This window comes from Carlito syrichta, unplaced genomic scaffold, assembly GCF_000164805.1.
Source record: "Carlito syrichta isolate Samal-C Ts95f unplaced genomic scaffold, Tarsius_syrichta-2.0.1 Scaffold303645, whole genome shotgun sequence".
NCBI classification, from domain to species: Eukaryota; Metazoa; Chordata; class Mammalia; order Primates; family Tarsiidae; genus Carlito; species Carlito syrichta.
The window spans coordinates 711,666-722,490 of NW_007247741.1; the positions used below are offsets into that span (position 1 = coordinate 711,666).

Sequence of the window (10,825 nt, forward strand, 5' to 3'; positions counted from 1 at the left end):
CTGCAGTAGCCGGGAGTGGCCACTGCACTCCAGTCTGGGCAACAGAGTGAGACTCCAACTGAAAAAAAAATAAAAAAGGAGAGAGAAAACTTTTCAAAGAGAGTGTGTAAAAGACAGAGAAATAGAGAAGTTCTTTGAGGAGCAGGATTGTTAATGAAAGGACAAAAAACACCATGGAGCAACACCAGGTTCTCTCACTCACCATGACAGTGTCCACTAGGGCCTGGGCCCTGTTTCCAATCCTTATTGTACACTCGTATTACCAGGAAAGTGAGTTGCTGTGCATAGGGGAATATATCCACAAATTTAAAGGTAACAGAATTAAGGAACTCAGTTGTATCAAGGAAAAGTAACACAGAGGAAGAGAGAAAAGTGGGACCAATTGAGACCATAGAAGGAAGAATCATTGAAAAAATTAAAAAAGAAGAAAGGGAGAGAAATACACTGATGGTGGGAAGATTAAATAAAAGATGTGGTCAGACTGAAAGAAGGATAAACTAACTGAGCCATACAAGGGAGAGAGAGAGATGGAAAGAAATAGAAACCGTAAAGATAAGAGGAAGACCTTCATTGCGTCTAAAGTGAGAATATCACAACGTTCTCTAGTTATTTCCTTCTTCTCACTGGGACTTTAGAAGTCAACATGCATTATCATCACTTATCAGTATGCTGTGAACTGTAAACTTAGTGTTCAAGAGTTTTAAAAAGATTGTTTCTGAGATTGAACTGGGCCTGCACCTGGAGAGATACAACCATGTCGACTGAAATTGAGTCCTTGGTTGTGATCCGTCTTATCATGCAGTACCTGAAGGTGCATTAGCCACCTTACAGGAGGAAACTACTGTGCCTCTGAATACCGTGAACAGCGTCAACAGTTTTGTGTCTGACATTAATAGTGGCTAATGGAATACTGTTTTACAGGCTAGGCTAAAGTTGCCAGATAAAACCCTCATTGACTATGAACAGGTTGTTCTGGAATTGATAGAGCTCTGTGAACGAGTTGCTGCCAGGTCACTTCTGAGTCAGACTGACCCCATGATCATGTTAAAACAAGCACAACCAGAACGGTATATTCTTCTGGATAATCTCTCAGCCAGGTCTTGTTTTGATCCTCGTGAGGCAAATCCAAAGGGAAGTAGCAAAGAGAAGAGCAGAGCAGCAGTTGCCCAGGCCTTAACTGGGAAGTCAGTGTGGTGCCTGTCTTGTCTCATGGCATTGCTTGGACAGGAAATTAAGTGGCAACAACATCAGGAGTAGCTTCCTCCCGGTATGATTATAGATTTGTTTTGTGGTAAAGCAGCTGTCAAAGATGTGGAATTTTATTACTAGAAAAATCAGAAAGATCTTAAATACCAACCAGTCTCAGGGTAACTTTGTTGATGAATGATGCTGTCCTTTGCATATGTTTCAGCAGAGATACAGAAATATTAGCAACTGGAGCCCAAGATGGAAAAGTCAGGGTATGGAAAATTCAGAATGGACAATGTTTAAGGAGATCTGAGAGGGCACATAGTAAAAGTCTTACCTGTCTAAGCTTTTCTAAGGATAGCACTCAGATCTTTAGTGCTTCTTTTGACCAGACAATTAGAATTCATGGTTTTAAGTCTGAGAAAATCCTGAAGGAATTTCATGGCCATTCTTCCTTTGTTAATAAGCAACATTTACACAAGACGGACATTATATTATTAGTGCATTCTCTGATGGCAAAGTAAGATCTGGAATATGAAGACCACAGAATGCTCAAATGCCTTTAAATCCCTGGGCAGCACTGCGGGGACAGACTTTACTGTCAACAGTGTGATCATGCTTGCTAAAAACCCAGAGCACTTTATGATGTGCGACAGATCAAACACAGTGGTAATCATGAACATGCCAGGGTAGATTGTCAAAAGCTTTAGCTCTGGTAAAAAAGATGGTGGAGACTTAGTTGCACCCTTTCTCCTTGTGGTGAATGGATCCACTGTGTGGGGGAGGACTTTGTGCTCTACTGTTTCAGCACAGACTCTGGCAAACTGGAGAGAATGTTGACAGTTCTTGAGAAGGATGTGATTGGTATTGCACATCACCCTCATCAAAAACTGATTGCTACCTATAGTGAAGATGGATTCCTAAAGCTCTGGATCCCATAGTTGAACTTTTCTTTTAAAACTAACTTGAGAGGTGAGTGGATTGCCTGAACCCGCAGGTTCGAGACCCACCTGGGCAACTTGGTGAGACCTCATCTCTACAATAAATCAAAAAATTAGCTGGGCGTGATAGCGCGCACCTGTAATTCCGGGTACTTGGAAGGCTGAGGCAGAAGGATCGCCGGAGCCCAGCAGGTCGAGGCTGCGGTGACCGGGAGAGGCCACTGCACTCCAGTCTGGGCACCAACTCAAAAAAAAAAACTAGCTGAGACTCCAACTCAAAAAAAAAACAAAAAAAAAACCTAGCTTGAGGCTGAGTGTGGTGGCTCATGCCTGTAATTCCAGCACTTTGGTGGGGTCAAGGTGGAAGGATTATTGGAGGCCAGGAGTTTGAAACCAGCCTGGGCAATATCGTGAGAACCCCTGCTTCTAAAAATAAAATAAGACCGGGTACAGTGGCTCAAACCTGTAATCCTAACACTTTGGGAGGCCTAGGCAAGAGGTTTGCCTGAGCCTAGGAGTTAGAGACTAGCCTGGGCAACTTGGTGAGACCTCGTCTCTACAATATATCAAAAAATTAGCTGATGTGGTAGCACGTGTCTATGGTTCTGGCTACTTGGAAGGCTAAGGCAGAAGGATCGCCTGAGCCCAACAGGTCAACATTGGGGTGGCCGTGAGTATTCCACTGCACTCAAGACTGGGTGACAGAAAGAGACTCGACTCAAAAAAAAAAAAAAAGAATAAATAAATAAAATAAAAGCAAACTAGATTGAAAGCATGTACTTAAATGATGACATATTCATGTGATGCTCTTTTTTTTTTTAGGTCAACTTTTCAAAAGCAAACACATCGTCTGCTTTAGCCTCAAGAATAATTTTGTGAAAATTCATGCTTAAGCAGCAATTACTCTTTAACTATATTTTTAAGGTATTTATCTTCTAACTAGGGCAGTCACTTAATGTTTTAATTAATCTTCTATTTGAAGAGTGAAATTCTGGTATTTCTAGAAAAAAGTTTTACTCCTTTGATTTTTTGAAATGCTGATTAAAATGTGCCTCCCATAGTAAACTTTTTTTTTTTTTGAGTCGGAGTCTCACTCAGTCACCCAGATGGAGTGCAGTGGCCGCTCCCAGCCACCTCAGCTTCGACCTGCTGAGCTCCAGCGATCCTTCCATTTCAGCTCTCCAAGTAGCTGTAACTATAGACGCGCACTACCATGCCCGGCTAATTTTTTTTTTTTTTATTGTAGCGATGAGGTCTCGCCAAGTTGCCCAGGTGGGTCTCGAACCCACTGGCTCAGGCAATTCACTCACCTCGCTCTCCCAGAGCGCGGGATTACAGGCTGAGCCACCCAGACCGGCCCAGTAAAATTTATAAATAAGGAACTATTCCATATTCGGTAGCTATAGTCTGTCTTGTCATTTTTCCTGTAAAGTTATTAATAAGCTTTAAGTATTTCTGAAGAAAAAAGATTGTTTCTAGCAAGAGAATTGCATTATATATATCTATATTTAAAACAATGTTTATTAACAGTTTTAAGTACAACTTTATTTTCCCTTTTAATTCTAAAAAGCTTGCATTGATGTATGATTTAATAAGTGTAAAATTTTATTGTAAATTATTATTATTATTATTATTATTATTATTTTGAGTTGGAATCTCAATCCATCACCCAGACTTGAGTGCAGTTCTTGGTCACCCCAGCGTCAATCTGAGGGGCACCACTGATCCTTTCGCCTCAGCCTTCCAAGAGGCCGGAACTACAGGCGCACGATACCATGCCCAGCTAATTTTTGATTTATTGTAGGGACAAGGTCTCGCTAAGTTGCTGGGGCTGTTCTCGAACACATGGGCTCAGGCAATCCTTTCGCCTTGGTCTCCCAAAGTGCTGGGATTACAGACTGAGCCACCGAGCCCGGCCTGCAAATTATTTTAAATGTAGAAATTAACTTTGGAAACTTCACAATTTCTGTTATTTGTAATAGAGACTCAAAGTATTGTTGACATTTGAAAGTTATCCAGTTGTCCGGGCGTGGTGTCTCAGTCTGAAATCCCAGCACTTTAGGAGGCCGAGGCGAATGGATTGCCTGCGTCTGAGGGTTCAAGACCAGCTCAGGTACATTGGCGAGACCTCCTCTCCAAGATAAATGAAAAATTAACCAGGCATGGTAGCGCGAGCCTGTAGTTCCGGCTACTTGGAAAGTTGAGGCAGAAGGATTGCCTGAGCCCAGCAGGTTGACGCTGGAGCGGCTGTGAGTAAGACACACACACAGCCTGGGTGTCACAGTGAGACTCCAACTCAAAGAAAAAGAAAGAAAGAAAGAGAGAGAGAGAGGGGGAGGGAGAGAGAGAGAGAGGGGGCGGGCAGGAGGGAGGGAGAGAGAGAGAGTGAGAAAGAAAGAAAGAAAGAAAGAAAGAAAGAAAGAAAGAAAGAAAACGAAAGAAAGAAAGAAATCCGATTATCCTGTTTTTCAGACAGATACATGCCACTTAGCTCATAACTCTTAGAGGTTACATTTAAAATAATGATTTATACCATTGCCCTAAAGGTCTTTCTCTTTCTCAAACAAATGTTTGAGAAATGTTTTACTAGCTTTCAAGATCTGATATTTGATAAGAATATGATAGATTCCTTATTGTTCTCAATTTTTTACCCCTTCCAAATTCTAAGACTTTTGTTATATTATTACATAGTTCCTCCAAATATAAGCAACATGTATTTTCTCTCCTTGTTATTTTAGTTATGGATATGGGACTTATTATATTAGCTGTTAGTAAATGGGCAGAAGTGCCAATTTAAAGTCTATGTTGTATGAGGTACTATATGTTTCTGCCTAACTCCTGAATCTCTCTCACTGCAAATGCATTAGTCTTGGGAAGATGGTAGACATGTTGAATAGATCTGGAATAACCTGAGTCTTAGAACCAAAACTCAGCTAAACCCATTCTATATTGACCAATCTCAGATAATGCACAGTTCAATGAGAGATGTTGGCATTAGAAAATTTCTTCCAAGAAAAAAATAATGAAATGACAAGCACAGAAAGCAGAATTAATCTAGCAGATGAAAGAATATCAGAACTTGACGACCAGGGCATGGAATTAACTCAATTCATAAAAAGTATAGAAAGAAAACTTAGAGAGAAAGAAAAAAAGTCTAAAAGAGATGTATAATTATATTTAGAGGCCAAAACTATGCCTGATTGGTATCCCTGAAGAAGAAAGGAAAATAGAGAACAACTTGGAGCAAGTATTCCAGGAAGTAATCCAGGAAAACTTTTCCCATCCCACCAGACACACGACCAGTCAAACTCAAGAGATACAGACAATCCCCACAAGGCATCAAGTAAGAAGACCAACTCCTAGACACATAGTAATTCTCCTACACAAAGTAGGCACAAAAGAAAAAATTCTAAAGGCAGCAACAGAGAGAAGTCTGACTACCTACTGGGGAAAACTAAGCAGAATAGCAGCAATCCTATTGGCAGAAACACTATAAGCAGAGATCCTCACAGATAAACAATTTCAACCAAGAATTTCCTACCCAGCCACACTCAGCTTCATCAAAGAAGGAGAATTAAAATCCTTCCCAGACATCCAATCCCTAAGAGATTATGCAGCTTCCAGATCAGCTCTACAGGAGACATTTTAAAAGATATTAAGCACAGAAGAAAGAAAAAAAAGAAAGACCACACATTACCCAAGAGAACAACAGAGCACAGAATCAGCTGAGAATACATCACAACAACAAATTTGAAAACACACACATACATCAACCCCAAAGCCAAAAGAAAATAAGCAAACAAAGAAGAAAAAATTTTATAAGAGCTTCATGACAGGGATAAACAATCACATTTCAATAAACAGCCTGAATGTGAATGAACTAAATGTACCACTGAAAAGATACAGAATGGCATAATGGATAAGAAACCATGACAATTATTTGTTGCATCCAGGAAACTCATTTCACTGCAAGGGATGCACACAGACTCAAAGTTAAAGGACAGAAGAGTTTCCAGGCAAATGGATTACATCTGAAGGCAGGAGTCATGACCTTAATCTCAGACATAACAATCTTTAAGTTATCAAAAACATAAAAAGATACAATAGGACACTACATAATGATAAAATGTTCATTTCATCAACAAGAAATATTCATCCTAAACATATATGCACCCAGCACAGGAGTACCAGAATTTATAAAGCAACTACTAAGTAAACTAAAAAGATATTGACTCTAACACGATTATAGCAGGGGACTCAAATATCCCGCTAAGAACTCTAGATAGACTATCAAGGCAAGAAATCAACAAGGAGATTCAGAACCTAAACTTGACATTCAACCAAATGGACTTAGTAGATTCCTAACAGATTATTCTACCCAACAACCACAGAATATAAATTCTACTCATTGCCACATGAAATGTACTCCAAGATCAGTCACATCCTTGACCATAAATTAAGCATAAACAAATTCCATAAGGCTGAAATATTGCCACACACCTTCTCAGACCACGGTGGAATAAAATATATTTTATCAACACCCTCAAAATTTCTCTAAAGCCATCAAAGACATGGACACTAAACAGCATGATGTTGAAGAACTACTGGGTCAACTCTGAAATCAATGTAGAAATTAAAAGATTCCAGCTGGGCTCGGTGGCTCAGCCTGTAATCCCGCGATTTGGGAGGCTGAGGTGAGTGGATTGCCTGAGCCTGAGAGTTCGAGACCCACCTGGGCAACTTGGCGAGACCTCATCTCTACAATAAAAAATAAAAAAATCAGCCAGGCATGGTAGTGCATGACTGTAATTCCGTCTACCCGGAAGGCTGAGGCGGAAGGATCGGGGGAGCCCAGTAGGTGGAGGCTGCAGCGGCCGGAAGAGGCCACTGCACTACAGTCTGGGCGACAGAGTGAGACTTCAACTCAAAAAAAACTCCCGGAAATAAGTGAAGAAACATCTTACCAAAACTTCTGGGATGCCATGAAAGCATTTTTAGGAGGGGAATTTATATCTCCATGAGCACATATTAAGAAAATGGAAAGATCACAAGTTGAGAGCCTAACAAATCATTTAAGGTAGCTAGAAAGAAGACAGCCAACGCCCTAACTTTAGCAGAATAATCCAAATCACCAAAATAAGAGCCAAAATATGGGACATAGAAGATAAAAATATCATAGAAAATATCAACAAAACAAAAAGCTGGTTTTTTGAAAGAATTAACAAGATTGATGGACCCCTTGGCCAGAATGACCAAGAAAAAGACGGAAAAAGCCTAAATAAACAAAATCAGAAATACAAATGATCAAATCATAACTGGCCCCAAAGATATACAAAAGATTATCAGAGATTACTATGTACAACATATGGAAACAAACTTGGTAGCCTAAATGTGATGGAAGACTTTCTGACATCACACAATCTTTACAGGTTGAAATAAGAAGACATTGGGACACTAAATAAACCAATAATAATCCAGGAAATTGACTCTTCCATAAGAAAGCCACCTATAAAAAAAACCCTGGACTGGATGGCTTTCCAGCCAATTCTACAAAATGTACAAGGAGAAGCTAACACCAATCCTGTGGAAAGTATCCCAGACAATCGAGAAAGATGGAATTCTGCCCAAATCATTTTATGAAGCTAATCGCACACTAAAACCCAAACCAGGTAAAGATCCAACAATAAAAGAGAACTATAGGTCAATGTCCCTTATGAACAGAAGCAAAAATCCTCGACAAGATTCTTGCAAATCAGATCAAAAAGCACATCTCAAAAATCATCCACCATATCCAAGTAGTCTTCATCCCCAGGATGCAGGGCTGGTTCAACATCCACAAGATCATCTATGTGATTAAATACATCAATAGTTGTAAAAAGAAGAAACACATGATTAGATGCAGAAAAAACTTTTGATAAAATTCTGCATCCCTTCTTGACAAAAACCCTCAAACACCTAGGTATAGAAGGAAATTACCTCAAAGTAGTAAGTTCCATCTATGATAAACCCACAGTTAACATATTGCTCAATGGACAGACTGGAAATATTCCCCCTGACAATTGGAACCAGACAAGGCTGTCCACTCTCACACCTCTTGTTCTACATTGTGTTAGAAGTCCTAGCTTGAAGAGAAGGAAATCACGGGTATCAAATATGAAAAGAGGAAGTCAAGTTATGCCTCTTTGCTGACAATACAATCCTATACCTTGAAAATCCAAAAGAATCTGTCAAACACCTGCTTGCACTGATAAAGGACTTTGGCAAAGTCTCGGGATAAAAAGTGTACAAAAGACAATTGCATTCTTATACACCAACAGCAAGAAGGCAGAGAACCAAATAAAAAACACAATCACATTCATAATAGCACAAAACAAATGAAATACCTCAATATATTTCTAACCAGAGTGGTGAAAGAATTTTACAATGAGAACTATAAAACATTGATTGAAGAAATCCAAGTAGACACAAACAAATGGAAAAATATTCCATGCTCATGGATAGAAAGAATCAACATTGTTAACATGTCCATCCTACCAAAGACAATCTACATATTCAATGCAATACCCATTAAATTACCAACATCATTCTTCTCAGACCTTGAAATGACAATACAGAAATTCATATGGAAACATAAATAACCACAAATATCCAAAATAACACATAGCCTAGCAAACAAAGCAGGAGATATCACACTTTCAGACTTCCAACAACAACCACTGGGGAGAGGAGAACTTATTCAGTAAATGGTGCTGGGAAAACAGGCTGAACACATGCAGAAGATTGAAACAGGACCCCTACCTATCCCCATACTCAAAAATTAACTCTAAATGTATCAAATACCTAAACATAAAATCTCGAACTATAAGAATCTTAGAAAACGCAGGAGATACCCTTATGGAAACTGAAACTGGCAACCAATTCCTGATCAAAACCTTCAATGCCCATACCCTAAGAAATAAGGATAGACAAGTGGGACCTCATCAAAGTGATGAGCTTCTGCAAGGCAAAAGAAACCATCAAGAGAGTGGGGAGACAGACCACAGAACGGAAAATGTATTTGCCAACCGTATATCTTACAAAGGCCTAACATACAGTATCCTCAAGGAACTGAAATGCACTGAAAGGAAACAACAAACAGTCCTGTGAAACATGGGTAAAAGACGTGAATAGACACTTCTCAAAAGAAAATATACAGGCAGCCAACAGACACACGAAAAATTGCTCAGTCTCATTCATTATCAGAGAAATGCAAATCAAAATCACATTGGGATACCACCTAACCCCAGTAAGAAAGGCCATCATTAATAAAGCAATAACAGATGCTGGCATGAATACAGAGAAAAGGAACACTTCTACACTGCTGGTGGGAATGCAAACTAGTGCAACCTCTTTGGAAGCGTGTTGATTTCTGAAAGAACTAGAAATTGACCTTCCATATAACCCAGCAATCCCCTATTGGGAAAATATCCAGAGGAACTCAAATCATTCTACAAAAAAGATACCTGCACACGCATGTTTGTGGCAGCTCTATTCACAATAGCAAAAGCATGGAACCAACCATGCTGCCCATTGAAGCTGGACTGTATTTTAAAAATGTGGTACATATACACAATAGAATATTATGCAGCCTTAAAGAAGGACAAACACATGGACTTGCAGCAACTTGAATGGATTTAGAGTCAATCATACTCAGTGATCTATCACAGAAACAAAGAACAGAGTACCATGTGATCTCACTCATAAGTGGACTTTGAAAATTGTCATAATACTATAAGAAGGGGATTGGCAGTAATGGGAAACTGCCAGGGAAGGGGGAGTGGGATTGGCAGTTGAGGGAGGCTATCAAGGAGAGAGGAGCACAACTCATCCACAAGGGTACCTTCTTAGTGAACATTTGTATAATTAACTCTGAATTGTACCCTACATCTAAAATTTAAAAAATTTTTTTGAATCAGTTGATCACAAAAAAGGAAAAAGAATTATATATTTTTAAGATAGATTTTACACTTATGTAAAATTGAATGACTGTGAGCTACACAAAATGTGTGCAAAAACATAAAGTGCTAAGAGAGTGTATAGTAAAATATCACTTTTATAAAACTCACAAACATACAAAGATTGACATATATATATTGTTTAAGCACATATGCCTTTATACTCCCATTTTTTGAAGTTTGCAAAAAATTAAATAACATTGTACAAAATTAAAGATACTACTATGCTCATTTTACTTGCATTTATTATACTTTTTAACTTACATAAGTGTCAATGATATATATATCATATATATATATATTTTTGTTTTTTTTTTTTTGATTTAGAGTCTCACTCGGTCGCCCAGACTGGAGTGCAGTGGCCACTCCCGGTCACCACAGCCTCGCCTGCTGGGCTCCGGCGATCCTTCCGCCTCAGCCTTCTGAGTAGCCGGGATTACAGGCATGCGCTACCACGCCCGGCTGGTTTTTTGATTTACCGTAGAGATGAGGTCTCGCCTGCCCAGGAGGGTCTCGAACCCGCGGTCTCAGGTAATCCACTCACCTCAGCTTCCCAAAGGCGCGGGATTACAAGCTGAGCCACCGAGCCCGGCAATAATATATTTAATATCCTATCAAAACATAATAGTGACAGAAGGGTTATTTTTCATATGGTTATTTTTATAATTAAAAACTCATTCAGTAGTGGAACACTGCCAGGTA

General features: G+C 39.4%; 1 pseudogene; it reads left to right on the plus strand.

Annotated features, from left to right (window-relative positions):
- Positions 1-754: 754 nt before the first annotated feature.
- On the plus strand, positions 755-2,129 carry LOC103261224 (annotated as a pseudogene).
- Positions 2,130-10,825: the final 8,696 nt, after the last annotated feature.